Source organism: Protopterus annectens, chromosome 7.part1, assembly GCF_019279795.1.
Source record: "Protopterus annectens isolate FY-2018-M chromosome 7.part1, PAN1.0, whole genome shotgun sequence".
Classification (NCBI taxonomy): domain Eukaryota; kingdom Metazoa; phylum Chordata; order Ceratodontiformes; family Protopteridae; genus Protopterus; species Protopterus annectens.
In genome coordinates this window covers 416,653,126-416,678,746 of record NC_056740.1, presented here as the reverse complement: position 1 = coordinate 416,678,746, position 25,621 = coordinate 416,653,126, and the positions used below count along the sequence as shown (strand labels likewise).

The window sequence follows — 25,621 nt, the reverse complement described above, 5'->3', positions numbered from 1 at the left end:
ATAGATAAGTCATTGCATTCATTTCTGCTATAAGCAGCATGGAAAATCTATCCCCCAAGGGATCAGACCTCACTCTACCAGGGCTGCATCTACCTCTACAGCCTTTCTCAGAGGCGTCCCTACCAGGGACTTCCTAGAAGCTGCTACCTGGAGTTCTGTACATACTTTCACCAAGCATTATCATTTGCCAATTTTCTCTTAATCCAGAGCTGGCTTTGCCACTGCAGTCTTGCAGGGTCTTATAGCTGGCCCTAATGCTATCTAAATTCCTCCTCCTAACCATAGCTTTGGGAATCTACCTAAATGTAATGACTGCAACAGTGAAACCCGAAGAACATAATACAGTTGTGTACACTTACCATAAATGTAGATGTTTGAGTGTATTCACTGTTGTCCTGGTTACCCTCTCTCCAGCCCCCTAACTTCTTTTGGCTATACCTCTACTTTCCTTTACTATGCTTAAAAGCCTTTTTGGTGCATTTGCTTTTTTGTAGGAGGTATATCTTTGTACTTTTATATTTAATTGCTTCCCATTAGGAGGGCACCTGACATCTGGGGCAAGAAAAACTGAAGTAACGGTGCCGGCTGCATTTTGTATACCCCTGACAACCTGACGTCCTGGAAGAAGGGACAGCAACCGACGCAGGACCCAAGACTTTGTTAATCAGGCCGACTGACGGCTACTGCAAGCAGATAACCCAAATGTAATGACTGCAACAGTGAATACACTCAAACATCTACATTTATGGTAATTGTATACGACTGTACTTTCTTCACTTATGTCACATAAACTTTGTAAAGTCTTTTTGGAATGAACCCTAGTGTTAAGGTCTCCGTTTAAAGAACCCACTGCTCCATGGGATTTACCCTTAGTCCTACAATCTCTTACTCTATCCCCTTTTGAAACTTCAGCTACTTGTGTTGTAAAATTTCTGACCTGGAAAACTTTGTTTTTATTAGCTATTACTTCAGCAAGAAGAGTTTCAGAAATTCATGCTTTGTCCTTCAAGCCTCCCTATTTAATATTCCACAAGGACAGGCTTTCGCTCAGGACTAATCCTTCCTTTTTGCCAAAGGTAGTTTCAGAATCTAATTTTAATGAAACCTTGCACCTACCAGTCTTTTTCCCTAATTTCTCAAATAAGGGAGAGTACTATTCCACTTGTTAGACATTCACATGCAATTATGTTTTTGCTTTCACAAAACAAAGGATATCAGAAAGTCCGACCAGCTATTTGTTGCCTTTTCCTCACTTTGTTTGGGTAGCCCAGTTTTTAATGTTACCTTAGCTAAATGGTTTAGAGATTGTATCACCTTTATTTTTCATTCAAAGGGTCTCCAACTGCCATGTCCTGTGAAAACTCATTCAAGTAGAACTGTAGTGGCTTTTGCAGTTTTCCATGCTAGAGCTTACTTAAATGACATTTGTGCAGCAGCTACATGGGAATCTCCTCTTACTTTTATTACACATTACAAATTGGAGCAGGTCTCTAGGTGACGTGCATCATTTGGTTCAATGGTGCTCACCTTCCAAGATACAGGTAGCTAGGGACTCTGTCCCACAGTCAAGGATTATGTGAAGATGGACAACATCAGATAAAGAAGTTATGTCTTACCATAACGTTCCATCTGTGCTGTCAATCTTCACTAATCCTTGACATTCCCACCCTTCTCTCCCTGGCCAAAGACTCTTAGTGGACTGAATATTTCCAATGACTGGCTTCAAAGTAGGGACTCAGATCTGGTCTGTCTGTGAGGGGTTACGTTATGTCTGCCACTATGTTAGGCAAACTCGAGCTGAGGTAATTCACAAAGGAGCATTATGAGTAGAGCCTAGCTTGAGAGTTTGGAAGGCGCGAGCTGAAGTAAATGGCCGAGTCAGTTCCAAGGCTCAGTACCAAACCCCACAGTCAAGGATTAGTGAAGATCGATAACACAGATAAAAAGTTATGGTAAGACAACAACTTTTTTTGCCTCTGTTTTGTGCTCATTGGTGTGGAGGACTTTTGGAATGTGTGCTACTAAATGGAAGCCATATCAGAAGTTCAGCTCTGGAGAGCTCAATGCCAATTGTGCTCAGCTACAGTCTTACTGCAGTGACACTGAGGCATTTGGTGTAAATTATTTTGGGCCCAGAGACCTCTGTCAGCATTCTGATGCAAGAGACCTTTTTCTGGCTGTTTGTAGCAGTAGGCAGAACAGCTGTCGATTCCTAGAACTTTGACTGTACTTCATTAATTCTCCCTAGGAAAGATGACCTGATAGGTTTATGGTATGGAGATCTGGGGTGTTTTGTTAGGAGAGTTCAGATGACTCTCCACCTAGTCATTCTAGAAAGATGCTATGCAAGAGGAAGCAGCTCGACTCCCCTTTGGAGCCTCCCTCCCCAGATACAGATTTCAACAATGTAAAAGTTTCACTGAAATCCCTTCTAGAGGACACCACCTTTGGCAAAATTTTCGAATTGATGAGGTGGAGATGTTCATCATATTGATCACTGCTGCAGTAGCCATAGCTATATGGGTTATATCTTGCCAAGGATATAACAGCCAGCCAGCTTCCTGAGCTTCAGGGCACCTTATACGCACCCAGACTTATCAGATAGCTAGTGCCAAGTCTGCTCTCCCCAATTAGACATTTTCTTTTGGTAGTCTGTTATCAGTGCCTTTCTAATTGTCTTTTTCTTTAGAGGTCAGTTCCTTGGGTAGCCCTGTGACTTTCTTCCTCCCTTTAGTTGTACATTTACTAAACGTTTTGTGTCCCTTGTTAACTGCTTCCAGTTTATTGCTTAGAGTCACAGGCTGGAGTGACTGGGCATTGATTCCTATACACATCTTTGCTAGTTAAGATAGACATTGGTGGTGGGCCAAGGATGTTTTTTTTTTGTACACTTGGCTTCTGTTTTCTGACCAATGGTGTAGTTGTGAATATATGCACCTCGCTGCTCAGACACATATTAGCATGCTTTTATGACAGCTACAGGTGTTGACCTTGGATATTTTTATACTTGGCACCCATTCATTGGCCAGAAAAGATTGGTTACAGTAAATATTTTGGATTCATGTGTACATCCTTCCATGCAATCTCTGACCTTTGACTCTCACTAACTTGTAGTCACCCCCTTCTGTATCATTATTTTCAAACTGATTTTACATAGCTGTACATCTTTATGTGTTAGCACACTGGCTGTGCACATCTAGCCTCTTCCATTTAGGATAGTTCCACTTCTCTCTCTCTCTTCCTTCTTAGCACATCTTGGGCTTCTTGTTACCAGACTGGCTTTGTCCTTTTCAGGCTGAGAAATTGATCATTATTGCTGGACGCCTGTTTAGTGTTCACCTTTTCAGTGCGTTGGTAGACTTCTAGAACTTTAATGGTTTGGTTTGTGTTTTCTTGCTTATTTACCCAAAGACCTGTGGCAGCGATGGTGCCTCACTCCCTTCAGCATGACATATTCTGCAGCATTCACACCCTTGAATGCTCAGTTTGTGTGTCTAGATTGTTCTTTCTGACAATTCGTCTCCAGAAATGTGCTCAGTTTTCAGTCGTTCCCAGCAGTTCATTCTGGGATGCTGTTTAGCATTTAATGTTGATGTTATTCTTCACTTGCTTTACATGTTTAAAATATATCTGTTCTGCAAGTTAGGTTTCTTTCAGATATACTGTTAAAAGGGGATGCGGTCCCTTTAATAGTCATCCTTTGTAGCTTGCTTTTAAGATCTTGTCTTGAAGTTGAAGATAGAACTGCCAATCCATATCTGTAACCACAGTTACAGTGGATATAAAAAGAATATAAAAAAAACCCACCCCTGTTAAAATGCCAGGTTTTGTGATATAAAAAAGTGAGACCACAGTAAATAATTTCAGAATTTTTCCCACCTTTAATGTGACCTATAACATGTACAGTTCAATTGAAAAACAAACACATCTGTTAGGGGAAAAAATACAAAAAATAAAAAATGTACATTAGGCTGGCTGCATAAGTGTGCAAACCCTTAAGTTAATACTTTGTTGAAGCACCTTTTGATTTAATTACAGCATTGACTCCTCTAGGTTACACATCTGCCATCAATTAAAGAGACTCTCATTAACCCCAAATAAAGTTCAGTTGTCCTAGTAGGATTTTCCTGATATTTACTCAGTTGCCTGCTACAGCAAAAGTCATGCTTCACAGGGAGCTTGCAAAGCATCAAGGGACCTCATTGTTGAAAGATGTCAGTCAGGAGAAGGGTACAAAAATATTTCCACAGCTTTGGATATACCATGGAACATAGTGAAGACAGTCATCAAAAAGTGGGGAAAATATGGGACAACTGTGACATTGCAAATAACTAGACATCCCTCCAAAATTGATGAAAAGACAAGACTAAAACTGGTCAGGGATACTGCCAAGAGACCTACAGCAACACTGAAGGAGCTGCAGGAATTTCTGGCAAGTACTGATTGTGTGCTACAGGTGACAACAATCTCCCCTATTCTCCATATGTCTGGACTATGGGGTAGGGTTGCTAGACAGAAGCCTTTTCTTACACAGGAAAAACATCCAGGCCCAGCTAAAATTTGTAAAACAATACATCAAATCTCCCAAAAGCATGTGGGAAAATGTGTTATGGTCTGATGAGGCCAGGGTTGAACCTTTTGGCCACAATTCCAAAAGGTATGTTTGGCACAAAAACAACACTTCGCATCACTAAAAGAACACCATCCCCACGGTGAAGCATGACAGTGGCAGTATAATGCTTTGGGGTTGCTTTTCTTCAGCTGGAACTGGGGCTTTAGTCAGTGTGGAGGAAATTATGAACAGTTCCAAATACCAGTCACTTTTGGCCCAACCTTCAGGCATCTGCTAGAAAGCTGAAGATGAAGAGGAATTTCACCTTTTAGCACGACAATGACCCCAAGCATACATCCACATCAACAAAAGAATGGCTTCACCAGAAGAAAATTAAAGTTTTGGAATGGCCCAGCCAGAGCCCAGACCTAAATCCAATAGAAAATCTGTGGGGTGACCAGAAGAGGGGCTGTGCACAAAAGATGCCCTCACAATCTGACAGATTTGAAGCGCTTTTGCAAGGAAGAGTGGGCAAATATTACCAAGTCAAGATGTGCCATGCTGATGGACTCCTACCCAGCAAGGCTGAATGCTGTAATTAAATCAAAAGGTGCTTCAACAAAGTATTAGTTTAAGGATGTGCACACTTACACAACGAGGTTATTGTACGTTTTTTAGTTTTTATATTGTTCCCCTAACAGATTTGTTTGTTTTTCAATTGAATTGTACAGGTTATAGGTCACATTGAAGGTGGGAAAAGTTTTGAAATGATTTATTGTGGTCTTATTTTTTTATATCACAAAAACCTGGCATTTTAACAGGGATTTGTACACTTTTTATATCCACTGTAAGTACTTGTCATAAAAGATTGAGAGCTCCATCTTTATCACCTTCCCTCAAGTCCTCTATTCTTGTCTTGTAGACTGAGGTGATAAATATACATAACATTTGATCTGAATTTGCTGTTTTCATGTGGTCTTCAACCTGTGGGACACGGATCCGAGATGGATCCAACTTGGCCGCATATCTCCAGCAGCAGATCTGAGCTCCAAGCTCCTCCCCTACCCATAATGCCCCTGTCTGCTTCATCCCTTCAGATCTCGTTTGCAGAGTCTAACGTTCACATCGTGGTCTTTGCCCTAAGCAATTTTTTTGGGGTATGTTTTTGGGTATTTAACTAATCTTCAGCCTTTTCCATCTCCTCTTCACTTTTCTTACTTCTCATGCTCAGGTGTCGGTACTTTAAATAAAAAAAAAAAAAAAACTCTTCCCACTTTCTGTTACCCACTGTACCTTTCGCGTGTGTGTGTGTGTGCGTGCGTGCGCATGGGTGACTGCTTTGGGTTCTGTCTCTCCATCCCTGTGGTGGAGACTTCCAAACTGGGATTCAGAAAGTGCACAGTGTGTGGCATAAGCTTTCTCCAGCGGATGTCCACACACTCTGCATAGTATACTTGGAGGTCCTGTACCTTGATTCCTTCTGGTCAGTCTGCGTGGGGTTCAGTCCCCGTGCATTGATCGATAGGAGGAACAAGCTCATCCTTATGGGCCTCCTCCCTTCACCCTCAGCTAATGCCCAAGCTGCTTCAATGGCTTCCACTGCTTTCTCCTCCCCGGCCTCTGGGACTCAATCTCCCATTAAGAGAACTGGAAATGGAGAGAAGCGTAAACATAGGGACCTGGATAGGCCGAGGTAGCAGTCCCTCAACTGCTCTTCCTTGGCTGAGCCTGTGGCGAATCTCACTCGACTGCTAACTCAGGCTCCCCCTGGCTCCGTTCCCCTTGCTTCCCAAAGGGGGAGGGGGCAGGCAAGACTCCCATCTGAATCTGCGTGCGGATGAATCTCCGCATCATCCTGTCCACCCGCAGCCTCCTCAAAGCCAAGATGGACAGGATGATGTGGAGGTTCATCCACATGCAGATTCAGATGGGAGTCTTGCCTGCCCCCTCCCCCTTTGGGGTTGGGGGCATGCAGTCCACCTTTGTCCCAATCCGACCCCCGGTTTCAGAGTATTTGGGTCCAAAGCCCCTCCCGATGATGCCCTGTACCTCCATGCTGGCCATTGCCCTGAGCAGGTAGGCTCCATTGAGCTTGGAGCTGACCAGTTCTCGCAGCCATGGCCTTGGTGCTGGATCCAACGTGGTGGTGTCCGCTCTGAGTTTTTCTGAGCTGAGCTGCCCGCTTGGAGTCTCTGTGCCTGGAGGTTTGGCTCTGGCTCCCCCATTGTTTCAGAGGATTATGGACTCGGTCATGGTCCCAGCACCAGGGGTATGTTCTCCTTCTGCTTTCAATGTGGTGGAGAGGGTCCCCTCGGTTCCATCAAGACCCTTGATGCTTTTGTCCTCTGAACCTGTCCTGGCTCCCTCTGTATCTGGTCCAGATTCCACCATCCTGGCCCCTCAGGGACAGCCTGCTGCCTCTCTGCCACAGGGAGCTACCCCACTGGAACAGACTGACGTTTTTGAGTCCTCCCTAGAGACTCCCCCTGAGCAGGCTCCTCAAAAACACACGTGTAAAAGGAGACAGTTATGGAGATCCTTCACCAGTGAGGGGGGTGGTCTGTCCAAAAACCCAACCCTGATGAGTTGGTGTTCCTGGAGGCATTTGGCACAGGACCCTTTACATCCTGAGTGTCCTCTCCCGCAGATCCCCTGGTGGATCTCGTTACATCTCGGGTGTGGAAGGAGCCTGACACAGTGGAGCCTATCCCCAAATGCCCTGATAAGATTCTCAGTGCCCCAATGGATAGAATGCACTGGATGAAGGGATCCCCTATTGATGCCATGGTGGGGGCGGCCACCAAGAAGAAGCTCACGCGGGAGAGCTCCAAGGTCCACTCACTGGACTGAGAGTAATGTCTTGAGAATCAGATCTACGTGTCAACAACATTCTCTGTATGTGCGCTGAACTGCATGGCACACATGATTAGACTTCAGTGTGACCTAGTTAGATGTCACTGAGTCTACTCCAGGGTCCATGTTGGTGGAGGATAAAAAGGTTTTCTCCTTTTGAATGGCCGCCCTCACCTCCATTGTCAATACCTCTATGCGGCTTCTCTCTCATGCTACTGAGGGTGCTGCTAGAGCTGCCAGAACAGATGTTGCCATGAGGCGTCATGCCTGGCTTTGACTCTGTGCCTTCTTGGAGCCCTTTAAGGTGTCCTTTACAAACGTCCCCTACAATGGTTCTGCTCTCTTTGGAAAGTCGGTATGTGACTCATTTGTCTAGAGCGAGAAGGACGGGAAGAGACTCTGACATCAGAAGCTGCTTCTCAACCCCTCAACGAACCTTCTCTAGGAATCGGCAAGGGGCAAATATGTGGTTCCTGAAGTTTCAGGGCTATTCCCAGGGTGCTCAGAACTCGCCTTCCCCCAGAGGCAGAGTGGGATTTGAGAGATGCCGCCTTCACTGCAGAGGGGATCCAAGGAACCAAGGGTCTCGGGATTCCTTCCTGGACAGGCCTGCGCAGCAGCCCTGAAGGGTTCCCCAGCTGCTAGTCTCCGGAGGCAGTCTAGGTATGACTTTTGCTACACCCAGTGGCGTGAGAGTCTATCACAGATGATTGTTGGGTTTTGCAGAGGATATTCAGTCCCCTTCATTTATACACCACTCCCTCCCAGACACCTCCCCGATGTTCCACCTGTGCAAAGGGAGAAGGCAGCAGTGGAAATTTCCAGGCTGCCCGCCCGTTCCCCCAGACCAGTCCAAATTAGGCATCTATTCCAGATTCTTTTTAGTGCCAAAGAAGGCGGGGAGCTTGAGACCCATTGTGGATCTTTCATCCTTAAATCTATCTGTTTCCAAGACGAAATTCCGGATGGTCACTCCAGTGTATCTTGCCTTTCCTGCAAGAGAATGACTGGATATGCTCAGTAGACCTTCAGGATGCATACTTCCACATCAAAATGGACAGACACTCTCAGAGGTTCCTCTGCTTCCGGCTGGGAGCCAATCATTACCACTTCAGAGTGCTACCCTTTGGTCTCACCACAGCCCCCAGTGTTTTGATGGTAGTGGGCTCACCTGTGGCTGCAGGATTTCCAGGTCTTCCCCTACATAGATGATTGGCTCCTTTCTGCCTCGTCCAGACATCGACTCTACCAAGCCAGGGATTCCCTTCTCCAGACAGCCCACCAGTTGGGCATAACCATAAATCTTAACAAATCCCTCTTGAATCCAGTCCAAGCTCTGGACTTCATTGGAGCTTGGTTGGACACTGCTCAGACTAAGGTTTTTCTAACTCCAGACAGACTTCAGTTCCTCAAACACCATATCTTGTGTATCCTTCAAGCTCAATCGCCTACAGCGGAATTAGTTTTGCTGGCTTTGGGGTCCATGGCAGCCATGATCACCCTCATGGCCACAGCCCAGCTTCACATTAGGGTGCTTCAGTGCACTCTTGCGTTCCAGTGGCCTCTTCTAGAGCTACCATTGTCCCATCCTGTTTGCGTATCTCCAACATGCAGGGATTCTCTTCTATGGTGGATTTGATCCCCAGATCTTCATAGCGGTCGCCCATTTATTCTTCCTGCCCCACTGACCACTGATGCCTCCCTACTCGGGTGGGGGGGCATTGTTTGGGAAGGACAGTCCAAGACACTTGGTCTCCCCTAGAGACTTGATTGCATATCAGCGTCCTGGAGATGAGGGTGATGCTCCTAACATTGCAAGCTTTTCATGCCCGTCTTCCTCTACGGGCGATTGTCATCCAGACAGACAATATGTCTGTAGTCTGGTATATCAACAAGCAGGGGTGAATCAGGTCTTATCCCCTGTGTCACAAAGCCATGAGAGTGTGGGAGGGGGAAGTCTGCAGCCATTTTCTGGTGGCAGTGCACATTTGGAGAGGTCCAACATCCTAGCGGACAGGCTCAGCAGGTCTATCCTGATTCCTTACAAGCGGTCTCTGAATCTTTCAGTAGCAAAACAGAGCTTTCTAAAGTGGGATCAGACTTGCTGCAAGCTCTTCTCCTCTCCTTCCAATGCAAAGTGCAGCGAGCTTTTTGCTCTGAACCCCCCAATGGAGGAAGTCCCCAGAGACGCTCTGGTTCATGCTTCTTCTGTATGCTCATCCTCCTCTTCCTCTTATCCCGAAATTCCTTCAGAAAGCTCAATGGCTGGGGAGTTCAGTCATCCTCATTGCATCAGTCTGACCTCACCCAAGTATGGTTCCCTTCCCTGTGGTCTCATGTAGTGTGTCCTCCCTGGACATTAGTTCTGGCTCCGGATCTGATTTCTCACCCCTCAGGGATTCCTTACCCAGATCTGGTCAGTCTGAAGCTCACCACTTGGCTGCTGCAATTCCCATGATAATCAGGGCTCCTAAGTTATCTTCATCGGTCAAGAAGTTATTAGTTGTGGCTCATAAATCTTCTGCCAGGAAGGTTTATTCCAGCAAGTGGAAACGCTTTTCTGTTTGGGCATCTCTGTGTGATTTAGACCCCCTTTACTGCTCCATTTCCAGCTTTCAACAAGGTGCCAGCTTTTCTAAGCCTTTTTGAAAGGTACCTTCTCCTTAGGCCACCAATCAAGGACCCAGTGCCCCCTTGGGATCTTACGCTGGTTCTTCAAGCTTTAGTTTCTTCCCCTTTTGAACCTGCAGCTTTGGTGGATCTGCAGTTCTTGTCCTGGAAGACTGCCTTTTTGATGGCTATTATGTCAGTGAAAAGAGTCTCGGAGCTTCAGGAGTTTATTGGTCACACCTCCTTATATGGTCTTTCATAAGGGCAGGGTGTCCTTGCGCACTAATTCCTCTTTCCTTCCAAAAGTGGCTTCAAAATCAAACATTAATCAGGTAATTAATCTCACTGCTTTCTTTCCGAATTTCCAAAATAAGGGAGAGTACAACTTACACTTGGATGTTCATAGTTAATTTTTACTTGCATAGAACAAAATATTTCCTTAAATCTGACCAACTCTGTCTCCAGCTCTAAGCCCTTTTTAGGGAAAGCAGTATCGAACGTCACCATTGCTCATTGGATCTCTGGGTATAATTCTAGCATATTCAGTGAAGGGATTATCTCTGCCAGGCCACATTAAGGCACATTCTACTAGAACTATGGCTGCTTCAGCTGCCTTCTGGTGAAGTTTCATTGGATGAGATGCTCTGCAGCTACGTAGGCATCTTCGCATACCTTCATTTCCCACTACAAGTTGGATAATCTATTCAGAAGCAGGGCATCGTTTGGCTCTGCCGTGCTCCGAAATATCCTTCCATGAGGGCCTCACAGGAGTTTGGTTGCTGGGGCCTTTGTCCCACAGGTTGAAGACCAAATGAAAACAACAACTTCAAATAAAGAAGTTATGTACTCACCGTAACGTTCCATCTGAGTTGTTGCTTTTCATTTGTCTTCACCTGTTCCTCTCTCCTTCCCCCCTGTCTTACGTGGGCTGTGTTGCGTTCTGGTTGGAAAATACATGTCCTTTTGTTAGGCATAACTGGGTCTTTCTTATGATACTATATGAGTTATTGTGCCAAGGCGTAAGACACTTAGTCAGGTTGGGATGCTATGGTGGGCAGCAAACTCAATCTGAAGGGAGGAATGAGGCAGGGGCATTATGGGAGCTCGGGTCCAATGCTTGAAGGTATGCATCTGAGTTGGATCCATCTCTGATCCACGTCCCACAGGTTAAAGACAAATGAAAAGCAACAACTCCGATGGAACGTTATTGTGAGTACATAACGTCTTTTTTTTTTTTTTTTTTTTTTTTTTAGAAGCCTGTCTCATTATGTTTCTTTGTCTTATTTTGCCTTAACATTACTTACATGCACCTAGTGAAAGGTCTTTGAGTACACGGTACTGTTGGTAAAATGGTCAGATCCATGTAACCCAAGAAAGTGTTTGCTGGGCTAAGATGTTCATCGTGTTTCACTGTTGCAGTCATTACAGTTGGGTTATCCTGCTGGCAGGCTACCCGCAGTCAGCCTGAATTCCAAAGTCCTGGTCCGGCGTCAGTTGCTGTCGCCTCCTCCCTGCCGTCAGTGCGCCAGGGGTATAAAAGATGCAGTCGCCACCATTTTCTTCAGTCTTTCTTGCCGCCCGGTGCCCGAAGCAAAAGCAGTTCGCAAGTGCCGGTCGGCCGACTCCTGAAATTTTCAGATTAGAATTTCAGATCCAAAGTCTTCATTAAAGCTAAGTTCCCCATTGGGGAAACTTTTTTCTTGCTTCAGACCAATGTCAGAAAAAGTTAATAATTGTATTTCTTGTGGGAAGCAAATACCTCATAAGGATTTTCATTCTTACTGTATTCCTTGCCTAGGCCCTGACCACGACGTTGCTAGTTGTCGGTTTTGTGCTAGATTTAACCAACGCACTATTAAGCGTCGGTTCGATTTTGCATTTCATTACTTTGACAGAAGATTTAATTATATAATGCCGTTGGAAAAGCCGACTACCAGAGTTTATAAAAAGCGCAAAGAAAAAAGGACAGGCATCCGAGGTCCAAAACAGACGAGGCTTCTGCTAGGCAAGTCGCCGGTTCTCAGTGAGGCGCTTTCGAATCCCCTAACGCCCGCTACCTCAGAGCCACAGGTCGCTTCAGACTCCCACGTGGAGCCGACTAGGCCGCTGGAAACTCAAGGTACTGGACCCTCGGAAACTACTCCCTCAGATGGGTCCGGAGCCGCTGAGCAGGCATCAGCTTCTGAGCATGTTTTCAGACCTACAGAGTTATATGTGAAAACAACTTCAGCTTCAAAGGCAAAGACTAAAGCACCTCTAAAGACAAAGAAACAATTACAACATTCCCCTGGACAGGCCTCCATGCCTAAAAAACAAATGCTTAAAATGGCCAAAGACCTAATTACTTTGATCAGGGTTCCTATCGCCCTCCTGATAAGAGGCCTAGGCAAGAGACAGAATATGCATCTTCAGATCAGGTTTCCATTTCCTCTGATTCCTCTTTGGAACAGGAATACTCTCTTCCTCCCTATGAGGATTCTGATGCTGAAGAATCTATTCCTTCAGCCTCTCCTCCTGAGGACTATTCGTTTGGGGACACCCAGCATACTATGAGGGAGCACTTCCACTGGGAGAGCCAAGATTACTCAGAATCTAAGAAAAGGCTCAGAGATTTCCTTTTATTACCTCAGCACAGGCCCCTTGCTATTCCTCCTGTTTTAGACATTGTAGATGATGTTTTTTCAGAGTCCGGTCTCTCTCCTGACTCTTTGCCACCTGCTCCTGTTAAGCCAGATAGATACTACAGGGTTCCTGATTCACACAAATTTCTTTATAAAAACCCTGCTGCTGACCCAGAAACTATCTCTCAAGGTCCCAAGGGGGTCCAGGCTTCCACTGTAAAAAACCCTATCCCCTCTGATAGGGATTCAAGGGCCCTGGACAGATGGGGGAAAAAGATTTACACTTCTGCTACTTTGGCCGTAGGGGCCTTAAATTGTCAGTTTCATATGCTTAAATATCAGCAATACCTTATATCACTGCTTAAACAGAAAATGTTGACTAATTCTGAATGTGCAGAAAACAAAGAAATGCAGGATTTATTGCATGCAGCTGAACAAGTGGGAAAGCATACTTTGCAATGTGGTTTTGATTCTCTGGAGGCCTCCTGCAGGGCCGCTGTTACGGGTTCTGTCATTAGGAGGCATGCTTGGTTAAAGGAACAGAATCTGCCTGATCATGTTAAAGCAAAATTATTAGATGCTCCATTACAGCATGATACCTTGTTTGGTGTTAAAGAAAAGGACAAAGCTAAATCTATGCAAACAGTCAAGGATTTCTTGCAGGTACAGCCTCCCAGATTTAGCAGGAACTGGCCTACAAAGAATTGGCCCTTTCAAGTGTCAGACAGGCCACAAAGAGGCAGATACAGATGTCCCAGAGGCAGATCCCAGCCCCAAGCCTCATACAGGTCTAAACAATGGGGTGCTTCTTCCTCCAAAAGTGGAGAAGATAAATCACAGCCATACAGGAAACAGTCCCAATGACTTCCCCCTGCCAGGACCAAGCACTTATCTTCTGGCAGCTCCTTTAGGGGGAAAACTAGCACTTTTTTCACAAAATTGGCACATGATCGCCCAGGACAAATGGGTCTTGAATATAGTGTCACGGGGCTACAGGTTCCACTTTCACACCCTGCCAAGGGCAAACGGTATGCCAGACCTGCCACACAACCAATGGGCAGAGGCACAAAAACAAGTTTCATCCCTCATGGACATGAGGACCATTCAGAGATTTCCACAACAAGAGCAGGGAGTAGGATTTTACTCAAGACTGTTCTTGGTGCCCAGAAAGGACAAAGCCTGGAGACCAATACTGGACCTGTCTATTCTAAACACATTTCTGGATATACCGAAATTCAAAATGTTGACTCTGTGGCAGCTTCTGCCCATGCTGGGCAAGAAGGCTTGGCTTGTGACTTTAGACCTAAAGAGGCATACCTGCATGTCCCAATCAGACAATCATGCAGAAGATACCTCAGATTCATAGCTGGCTCAATGCTCTACCAATTTTCTGCATTGCCCTTTGGCTTATCTACTGCACCCAGGGTCTTCACAAAATGCCTGGCACCAGTAATTGCATTTTGCAGACAGAGGAATTCAAATTTATCCTTACTTGGATGACTGTCTTATTCAAGCAGAGAACAAGGACATTCTACTGCAGCATCTGGCATTTGTAAAAAGATTGCTAACATGCCTAGGGTACACAGTAAACGAAAAGAAATCAAAACTAGTACCCTCTCGAGATAATATTCTTGGGTGCAAGCTTAAATACAACTGCCCAGATGGCTTATCTCACGCCAGACAAACAGACAATTGACTACTTATTTCAAATGTTGGCAACAAAGACCCAGTTATCTACAAGAAAAATTCTGCAGGCTTTGGGATTCATGGCATCCTGCATTCTGCTAATTCCATATGCAAAACTGCATATGAGGAAACTACAATGGTATCTAAAAAGTGTTTGGACTCAACATTGCCACACCTGGAAACAATAATTACCCTCGTTCCCTGCCTACAGCAGGAGTTTCGATGGTGGGCAAAGGCCTGTCACCACAACAAGGGACAGCCATTCTCTTTACCCACAACCAGGCAGACATTAACAACAGATGCATCAGATTATGCCTGGGGGGCCCATATGGCAGGAAGATGTATTCAGGTCACATGGACCACAAGCCAAATGCAACTACATATCAATCAAAAAGAGATGCTAGCTGTTCAGAGTGCCCTGACAGCCTTCAAGGATCTACTTCATCCAGGACAACTACTGATGAAGACAGACAATACTACAGTCATGTGGTACATAAACAAGCAGGGAGGCACACATTCCTACCCCCTCTGCAGACTAGCCATGACTTTGTGGGATACAGCATTGACTTACCAAGTACATCTGCAAGCACAATTCCTGCCAGGAAAGATAAATACTCTGGCAGACGAACTAAGCAGAAACCTAATGGATCCCAACGAGTGGAAATTGGATCCACAAGTATTCAACATAACAAGGAACTGGGGATGCCCGGACATAGACCTATTTGCCTCCCCTCACAACTGCCAACTACACAGATTCTGCACAAGGACGTATGACAAGCAAGCATGGAAAGTGAATGCTCTGTCTTTCAGCCGGAAAAACCCAACGGTTTATGCCTTTCCTCCACTGCCTGTCCTCTCCAAGGTACTCCTAAAGGTCAGACAAGAGAAGCCAAAATTGATATTGATTGCCCCAGACTGGCCCCGCCAGCACTGGTACCCAATCCTAAAAACTTGTCTCAATGCCCAGCTTGGACACTACCTCAAATTCCTCACTTATTGACCCACCAAAACAGTCGGATCCTGCACAGCCAACTCAGGACCTTAAATCTGGCAGCATGGTGAATAATGTAGCTATACAAAATACACCTCTCTCTAAAGCGGTGGTGGATGTCATTTTGGAGGCCAGGAGGCCTAGCACCAGAAAATCCTATGCAGACAAATGGAAGATATTCTGTGCTTGGAACCAGGCACAAGGAATTGACACAATTGTACCAAATATTCCTCAGATTTTGCAATACGTAACTGAGATGCTGGACAAAGGCTTATCCTTTTCATCAATAAAGATTCATGCCTCTGCCATTTCAGCTCATTACAATACAGAGCTACCTGTTTTTTCTCATCCATTACTAAGGCAGTACCTCAGAGGGGCCAAAAACATAAGACCTCCAAGGACAGCACCAGTACCTGCATGGGACCTCAACTATGTCTTGGAAAAACTCACACTGCCTCCTTTTGAGCTAGCCTCTACAGCTGATATAAAATTTTTATCCTGTAAAACAGCTCTGCTCCTAGCAATAACCTCTGCAAGACGAGTCTCAGAGTTACAGGCACTCATGGCTGTGGAACCTTTTATCATTTTCCATCCTGACAGGGTTTCTCTGAGGACAAACCCGACATTTATGCATAAGGTAGTGTCCAGTGTGGCCCTTAATCAAACAATTCATTTGCCTACCTTTTATCCAAATCCACAGAATAAGGGTGAGAGACTTCTGCATTCTTTGGACATTCACAGGCAGCTACGCTTCTACTTGCACAGAACCAAAGCTTTCAGAAAAACTGAACCAACTTCTAGTGGCATATGCCGGAGGATCACAAGGAAAGGCTATCTCAAAGCAGACTATTTCAAAATGGATAGGCCATTGCATTTGCTTCTGCTATTCACAGCATGGCAAATCAGTGCCTAAGGGCATTAGGTCCCACTCAACCAGAGCAGTAGCCACTTCAGCAGCCTTCCCCAGAGGAGTACCAACCAAAGACATCTTAGAGGCTGCAACTTGGAGTTCAGTGCACACTTTTACAAAGCACCATCACTTACCTCTCTACAATAAATCCAGGGTAGACTTTGCCACTGTAGTCCTGCAGGGCCTCATAGCCTCTTCTAATCCTATTTATCACCAGCCTCCCAACCTTAGCTTTAGGATTCAACCCAATTGTAATGACTGCAATAGTGAAACACAATGAACATAGTACAGCTGTGTACCTACCATAAATGTAGATGTTTGAGTGTATTCACTGTTGCAGTCCAGATTACCCACCCACCATCCCCCTTTCTTTTGCTGGGACTTATCTGTACTTCTCTATTCTATACAACCTATGTGGTGTATTTGCTTGTAGATGAAGGAAAAGTTTACTTTAGTGCATGCATGCTTGTTGGCATAATTTAGCCTACCCTTTAGGGGGCACCTGACATCTGGGGCAAGAAAAACTGAAGAAAATGGCGTCGGCTGCATCTTTTATACCCCTGACGCACTGACGTCAGGGAGGAGGCGACAGCAACCGACGCCGGACCAGGACTTTGGAATTCAGGCCGACTGCGGGTAGCCTGCCAGCAGGATAACCCAATTGTAATGACTGCAACAGTGAATACTCTCGAACATCTACATTTATGGTAGTTACACAACTGTACTTTATTCCAGCCTCTGCCAGTAAATTATGCAACTTTCATGTCTTGCTGGGCTGTAGTGCCATAGACTGTGATCAACTTTTTCAGTGAATTTCCACATCAGTGCAGGTCTTTTGCTTGGGGACTGTAGTCTTTTGTTGCAGTTTCACCCCTCTGACCCTTCTGGATCTTGACTGGCAGTTGAATCATTAAAGGTTCTAACAATGTATGGGCACTTGGGTGGACTGTCTTCTTAATTTTTATCTTCCTTATTTTCTGACAAGAACACTCAGCATCTTCTGCAGAATTAACATCAAGATTTGTGCTGTCCCTCACATTCTTCTGATTTTGAGCATCTCCGCGAAAACCTTATGGGACAAAACCCTGATGTGAAAATCCCTGCTGTGCTGTCCCTCATGTTCTTCTGATTTAGAATGTCTCCATGAAGACCTTGTGGGACAAAATGCAGATGTTTCACTCACTCACTCCTCTGTATATTGATGAGCAGTGAGTGAACTTTTGTACAGACATTAAAATAAAAGTCTGCATCCCAGGAAAAGAGTAAGCTTGTTTTTCTAAAAATTTGCCTGTGTCCAACTTTTGAGTGACTTTACAAGTTACCAGTCATTCACTGTGAAGTTATCTCTAGTTAGGAGATAGATAGGTACAACTAGAGGGTCATTATTATTTTCTGAAGGCTTTTCAACATCTTTTATTTGAAATTACATTTACAAACATGATTGTTTTTCTTTATATTTAATTATCATTATTGTTTGCATAATTTAAACTAAAGTATTTTTTATTTAACTAAAAAAGCTTGTAGTTGATCATTGAAATGTGTGCAAGTAATTGTACTGAACAGGTACCATAAAATTGATACCACTGGCTTATTTAAAGAGAGTTTAGTAACTGTGGCCTTGGATAACTGTGAGTGGTAACAGCAGGGTATGGTTGAAGCAGGAAGGGATGTAGACACTGACAAAAACATTATTAGCTCCTCCCGGAAATCACTATGTCTCTATGAAAGTGAAATAATATATAGCAGTGTTCAGTTACTGTTGGTAAGATAACACTCTAAGGCACTGAGCTGAGAGTGAAGAGGGTGGAATGCCGGTAAGGCAGTGGTCATAATTTTGTTATCCATCTATGTGGTGTTATGCTTAGTTGGATGTAGCAGATATTTGTCATAGCCGAAGGCATCAGTGCATGTTTGCCACATGCTCTGGAAGCCATCTCTAACGATGACAACTCTGGTTTCTCTTCTTTCCAAGAGCTGTACTCACCTGTGGTTAGCTGTCAGGGAGAATCTATTTTTCTCTTCAGCAAGAAAAAATACTTCATCTGGTCATATATATTTTTTCATCTGACAACTTGGGAGATAAATGTTTTGATTCCTTAGTAGTTCTGTTTGGTTTTTTTTAATCCTTTGAAATTATTAAAATTTGATGAAAGCCCAAGTACATGATGACTGTGTTTGCCCCCTGATGTCAGATTAAGGCTTTTTCTCCATTACTAGGGGATTTTTTTATGTCCTGATTGAATTACATCAGACTTTTAAGCAGTGGTAGCTGTTCCCTCAGTTAAGGTCTATGATTCTGTTTTGCTTGCTTGTCTATGTGCGACCCTCCGTTAGTCTCTATACCTATGTTAGAAGCTCTCCAAAAAGGGAATTCTATGTCAGAGAGCCAAGTAAGACTGATTCATTCTTACTTTATGTAGGGCATACATGCAAAATGTCCCCTTGAACCACATTATTCCATTTATTTGAAATCTTTCATGTGGAAAATAACTGTGACTGGTATAGGAGATGAAAGCTCTTACAAACTCTGAGACTTTACACCGTTTTCCACAAACACATTGTCATTTTCTGTTCTCTGTCCTTCCACACTAATCCTCCTTTTTTACTTAAATATGGTGATGGGTATTTCTCTGATTTAGTTGACTCACTGATTCTCAGAATTTTCACAAGGTTATTGTTGTCCTGAACGCATAATGTAAATCACCTTGTATATATTACTTAAAAAGTAATGTACCTCTTTGTTATGATCACAACTTGTTTATATTCACTTTTACTAATTTTAGTCAGTGTTACTGTGGTTGTGTGTGTTTATAATTGATCTTTGTTATAAGGCACTATAAAGCCTTTTATTCTTTGTTACTGCTGTATGGCTGGATAGTGGCTGAAAAAGGTCTTGTACTAGTCCAGTCATCTGGTTAACTGTCGGTCAGTAAATCAGTTCTTTCTTGGAGAGAAAATCTATGCCATTTCAGACAGTAACTTGCCGTTATGTAAATCTTGTATTTATAATTAAAAAAAAAAAAAAGGAACTGTGCAGAATGAGATAACCATGAAAAGAGTGATGATAAGGTAGTAGCATGTACAACAGTGCAGCTGAGGCAGAGAATGTGCACGTCATACGAGAGATGGGATATGCAAATGGTGAAAACACTGTTTTCAGCATTCTCAAAAAAAGTGGAATATTGCAAACACAGCTCGATGAATGAGGCAGTATGGTACAAAACAGTATATAGGATTGTCATAGGAGAGGGTTACGGGCAAGCACCTATAGAAATGCAGAGTGAGAGTAGCTTTCTCGATGATGGAAACCCTGGGTAACTTGTCAGCACTCCCATGATGTTTTGGTGAGGTCCCTCCTCCTGAAGAGATAGTTTCTGGAGTTTATCAGCTGTGTCCTACTCCCTCTGTAGCAGGACTAATGGATCAGTGACACACACAGCGACACATTTCTTAAACAGTTGCAATGGTACTGCACAATACCAAGACTTGGCAGCATTCTGGTCGATGGTTAGTGATGCTCTGATGAGATCCGTAACATTACAAGTCAATTACAAGTAGGGAAGTAAATACTGTGGGAAGAAATCGCCAGGGAATTGTTATGGCTAGGTTTGTATAGGCCCTAGGGCCGATAGCCTAGTACCTACCTATGAACAAAACGATGTCATACCTGAGTGACTGGTAGTGCTTCTTAACTGCCCTTGGCATCGACATTCTGTGGTTTTCACTGGATGGAGTTCTTAATACGCAGCATAGTACTGTCTGCAGGGATGTTAGAATTCTGTGTGAAGTTCACACTTTCCCTCGGGTATATCAGAGGATGGGTTCTTTGCTAGGCCGAGTAATTATTTTGGCAACAGTGAAAGTTTGAAACCTGTTTAGTACTGTATAGATAAATGGTGACCCAGTAAATTGTCACCACAAAATTTTGATGTGAAGGAAATTGCACCTCTTTCAACTTGGGTTTTACTGCATTCTTGAAAAAGTAGACATATGGACTTCACCTCTGATAGTTCAAGATTGTAGACTATATACTTCAAGCCAAGGGGCAAGTCATGTTCCTCAGTCCACTTAGTGATACATCCAAAAATGTGATTGTAGGCTGCTTTGCTGTTGTGGGACAACATGGCTACCCATCAAAAGTTGGAATTTTTGGTCTATATCACGTTGTCAAACTCTTAAAAGTTCGAATGTCATATGGTTGACACCATATGATCGAACTTTTAAAAGTCCAAATGTTTCAACGGAGATCTCCGTACAGTGTGGAATGGGAAGGTTTCCCTTTTAGTGTGATCTCGGAGTTTGTATATTTAAAGAGCAGGGGTGTGGGAGTTGCAGGGGGGCTTGCCCCCCTGCTTAAACCGTTCAGGTAGGTTTTTTTCTTTGATTTATTTTTTTATTACATTTTCGAACTTTTAAAAGTCCGATCATATGGTGTTGACCATATGACGTTCAAACTTTTAAAAGTTTGATTATGTAATAGACGCTGAATTTTCACCCCTCCCAATTCTTGACTAGTGTTTGCATGGAATATGACTGCCTTCACAGTGGACTTCATTTGGAATGTCCTGTCTATCATACTTGATATTTTGTGAGGTCTAGTAGGTATTCTGCATTGAAGAGTGCCAGCACCACCATGTCCTGCTCAAGGGTCTTATGTAAACTTGTGGAAAAAGAGAAGAGCTCTGGTTGGTTGCCCCTCGTATGAGTTACATACTCTGCATCATAGGGTGTTGTGTCTGAGATTATTCGGCTGTGGTTTGGCACAGGTTCTGTTTATTGGGTAGCTGCTGCAAGGTGGGTTGATATGCTGGCATTTTCCCTGATGGTCTTCAGTATCTGGAATGCCCAGAAAGCTGTTTGGTCCATCATATGTAATGCCTTACACTGCTCTTTAGCTTGTAGTTGGTTACAGTCACCTTTGTGATTACCCTCCCATAGAACTTGGCAGACATTGTCCATAACACTGAGCTGATAAATTTCCCCTCATGGTAGTACTGTTAACTTTCCAAACTGAATCTTGCTTCCTGTTTTCTGGGAGGGTGTCATTCCATCTACATGCCCCACTGCGTCTGGTGCATACCTCTCCCTCGGTGTTTCACGGTTTTGAGGCCAAAATAATGGGGTGCCACAAATTTCTGAGTTGCCCCTTCAAATCCGGATTTTCTTTCTTTTTTTTTGGTAATGATATTACTGTTATCATCATCATCATCATCGTTGGTACAGTATAAAATACAGACTAAATCTGTGCTGCTGCCTAACCTTTTAATTCACCCCAATCTGTGTGTAGGTCATAAGAACCGCCATCCACCTATGTCTCTTTATTTGTTAATCAACTTCAGCTCTGTGAGAAAATATTATCTGAACTCTGTGGCAATAGAATGATGTGCATTTCTGGTATCAATAAATGTGCTTAGTTCACCTTGAATGGAAAAACTAGTAAGGGCTTGTTTTGTTCTTTGGCAACTGTGAAAAGATCAGAGACACTGCTTGCCATTTACTTTTCCAAAGCTGAGATGGACTTTGCACAGATGAAGTTGGTTGTTGGGGCCTGCTGTTATGATCAAACTTATTGGATTTGGGCCGATCTGAACAAGGTTGGAAGTATAGACTATATGGACAAGGCTGTAGGCAGATTCCAGCTTAGGCGGTGGATTCTGAAATATATCTATTTCAAAGTAGTGAATACACCTTACCGATTAAGAATTTACACCCGATTGCTCATCAAGCAACTTAATTGTCAATCTAATGTCCCATCCAGAATAAAAATAAATAGTACTCCAAATGTGTCGGCACAAAAATAGGGCACTGCCTGTGTCTGTACATCAAATGCCTTTTACTATGATCAGAAAACTGGGAAGAGACATTTGCGCAAAATGTATGGTTTTATGTAGAATAAACTCCGGCAACACTTGTGCCTGTTAATCTCTGAGTGCAAGAAATCTGGACACTGCCTAAAATAATGCTTGGGGCAAAGGCCCAAAAGTAGGGACAGCTTCTAGATATTGTGCTTATAAACTTAGAAATTTGCTGGAATAATATAATTTGTGTTACCATGTATTTTTTTTAATGATATGAAGTCAGAAACTCAAATGTATGCCATTATTTAATGGCATCAATCCTCAGTGAAAACCATACATTTTATGAGAAACAGACCAAAAATATTTAGCAGAAATCTGGACATTTGAGAGTAGAACAATATTGATGACAAGGGGCACATTTTCAATTACCTCGGTCCCATAGAAGTGCCATTAATTTCTGTGCTGATTTCATCATGGAAATAGCTATTGGGTGGAACTCAGGTAGACAGCTATTTTGTGTTGTTCAGTTTACTTTGTTATCCCTAAGTACTGTCAGCACCAAGTGTAAAGGTTGCGTATGTGTTTTCTACCTCTATACTGCCTGCATTTTTACATGAGTAAGTGGCACATGGAGCAAATGGTTTAATACCATACTTCTACTCATAGGACCTCACCTGTCACCCATAATCAGGCTCCCTGCACTGGGACTAAAACCTTTCTTGGTCCCTCTGGGACACCCCCTGCACACAGTGACAACAAATACTGGGTTTCTCCCACCCCCACCAAACTTCTCAGTCATTCCAAGTTTCAAGGGCAGTTGAAGCTTGCTTCCAGTTTCCGGTAACTCGCACTAAGTTGCTCTCTTTGTTAGCTCTAAATCGACAGATGCAGTTTGGAAGAGGAAAGGACAGAGAGAGCTGGGCAAGGGGATCAGTTAACCTGCCTGGTGCCTAACCATGACCGCAGTATGTTGGTGGACATGGGCCCCAAGGGTTCCTCCTGCTGCTGGTGGTGTGGGGCCTCCTGTTCTCTCCAGGTGGGTAATGCTTACACACTGACTTATACTGAGCTGCTGTTATGCATTCTATAGGGACTTCAATGTTAATCATCTTAAGAGGGGTCTTAGCATCTCAGGCGTATAGAAGTAATTGTTCTACCCCCCCCCAAAAAAAAAATATGTTGTCAAGCTGACGATAACTATATAAGCTCTGGATATGGAAATTAAATCGGCAATAAAAACAAATAAACATAGTTTTTAAGTCAACTGAGTTGACTTGAGTGGGGTAATGAGTGAGAGTCGTGTGTTCTTAAAGGTTCTATGGGGTTGGGGTATCATGTTAACTGTCGCCAACTCTCTTGATTCAGTGCCACACTCCTGCCTTCAACACTTATGCCTGACTGTCACAGATCTTCTTTCACACAGTCAATCCATCTCTTTGCTGGATGTCCTCGTTTTTTTCTTAAAATCATCTTCACCAGATTGTCTTCTGGTTTTCTGCACGTGTCTGAATCACCATAATCTATTCTGTTAGATCTTTCCTGCAATTGGAGCTACTTTGGCTTCTCTCTTATGTCCTTATTTTTTCACCTGTCCCACAGTATGCATCCTTCCACCCTTCTCAGCCACTTAATTTCCATCACCTCTAGCTTCATCTGCTATACCTTTACAGCCCAGGTTTCTGTACCATACAGTAGTATTGGTCACACCACTCTCTTGTACACGTTACATTTCAGCTTCTTTGGCATTTTTCTGTCGGAGACTACACCTGAGACTTCACGCCAGTTGGCTGCAGCCCCTCTGATTCTAGCCTTGACCTCTTCGTTCAGACTTCCCTTCTCCTCAACCACCCCTCCCAGATACTTGAAGCTGTTTACCTGTTCTGCTATCTTCCCGTCTGTCTCAGTTCTCAGCTTTTTCTGATTTCCCCAATTTGCTTTATTTGTACTTAGTTTCATCCCATTTTTAAATTCCATTCCCCTATCCTTTGCTGAAGTTCTTGCTCAGAATCTGCCTGTAATGCCACATCGTCTGCATACAGTAACTTTGTTGATTTCTCCTCTCCAACCTGTTTGCTAATGTAATCCATCACCAGTATGAAAAGCATTGGACTCAGAGCTGAACCCTGGTGTACATCCACTCCTACTGGGAGCCCCTCTGTAAGGCCGAACACTGTTTGTACAGGAGTCATTGGGTCCTTGTACATAGCCTGCACTAATTCTACCAATGGTTCTGGGACTTTGAACAGCCATAGTACTGCCCAGATCAGCTTTCTTGGGACCTTGTCATATGCTTTCTCCAAGTCTAGGGATGCCCAGTTGACTTTTTCCTCATTTATTTATTCATTTCCAGTTTGATTACTGTGGAGGTCCACTGGGCTCAGAGAGTCCGTTTTCAGTGGAGGCCCGGGGAGAAAAGCTTCAATAATACATAGTGCAAGCTCCATAATATGAAGTACAATACATAGTGGAAACGGAAACAAACTAAGCAAATATTACATACAAAATAGCAAAAACTAAGTTAAACAGCAGCTTGGAGAAGGATGTAAAGCATATTTACATGTTTAGTGGTTGAGAACAGTAGTACAAGATTAAAGTAATACAGAGGTCATCTCTAACTTCTTCTCAACTATCTCTCTCACTGCAGACATTGAGTTAGTTGTGCTGCATCCTGATCTGAATCCGAACTGCTCATCTCCCATCTTACATTCTACTGTTCTGTGTATCTGTTTATCAATCACCCTCTCCAGAACTTTCATGTAATATGACAGGAGTTTGATTCCTCTGTACTCCCCACAGTTGTGGATGTCTCCTTTGTTCTTGTACACTGGCATGAGTATGTTTATTCTCCCATCTTAAGGGATACGCCTTTCTCTCCACGTTACTATGAGTACCCTCAGGAGCTATTTCTCCATTATCTTAACCAGCATCTTTATCATATCTGCTGTGACCCCATCTGAGCTTGCTGCTTTCCCTGACTTCATTTTCCTTAGTGCTATTCTTACTTCTTCTAGGATGGGCTGCTCCTCTTCTCTCATTGTAGGCCATTTATGGGGTCGTACAGCTTCTGTGGGATTTTCTTCATTCAGGAGCGGCTGGAATTACTCCTTCCATTCCTTTGATGTCTTGTGGACTGGTGAGCAGGTTGTTGCTGGCATCCCTTATGAAGGGCATCTGACTATCTTCATCTTACTGTCTTTGCCTTGCAACCTGATTTTTTTTGTACCACCTAATGAGTCACTTTCCAAAAATCGGGCACTGTGACAGTAAAGTTTATTTCTACAAATGAATTTAGTTTTGAATCTGATGGAAACCTGTGATCACCTTCCCACACATTTCATATCCTTGTGTTTCCCTGCTCATGCTCATCTGTAAACAAACCCGTTGCCTTCCCACACATTTCATATCCTTGTGTTTCCCTACTCATGCTTATCTGTAAACAAACCCGTTGCCTTCCCACACATTTCATATCCTTGTGTTTCCCTACTCATGCTCATCTGTAAACAAACCCGTTGCCTTCCCACACATTTCATATCCTTGTGTTTCCCTACTCATGCTTATCTGTAAACAAACCCGTTGCCTTCCCACACATTTCATATCCTT

General features: G+C 43.7%; 1 protein-coding gene across 13 annotated transcripts in view; it reads left to right on the top strand.

The window, feature by feature from the left end:
* Positions 1-25,621, top strand: part of PBRM1 (polybromo 1) — a 2,726,611-nt gene that overhangs the window by 2,206,893 nt on the left and 494,097 nt on the right. The gene's annotated exons all lie outside the window — the stretch shown is intronic.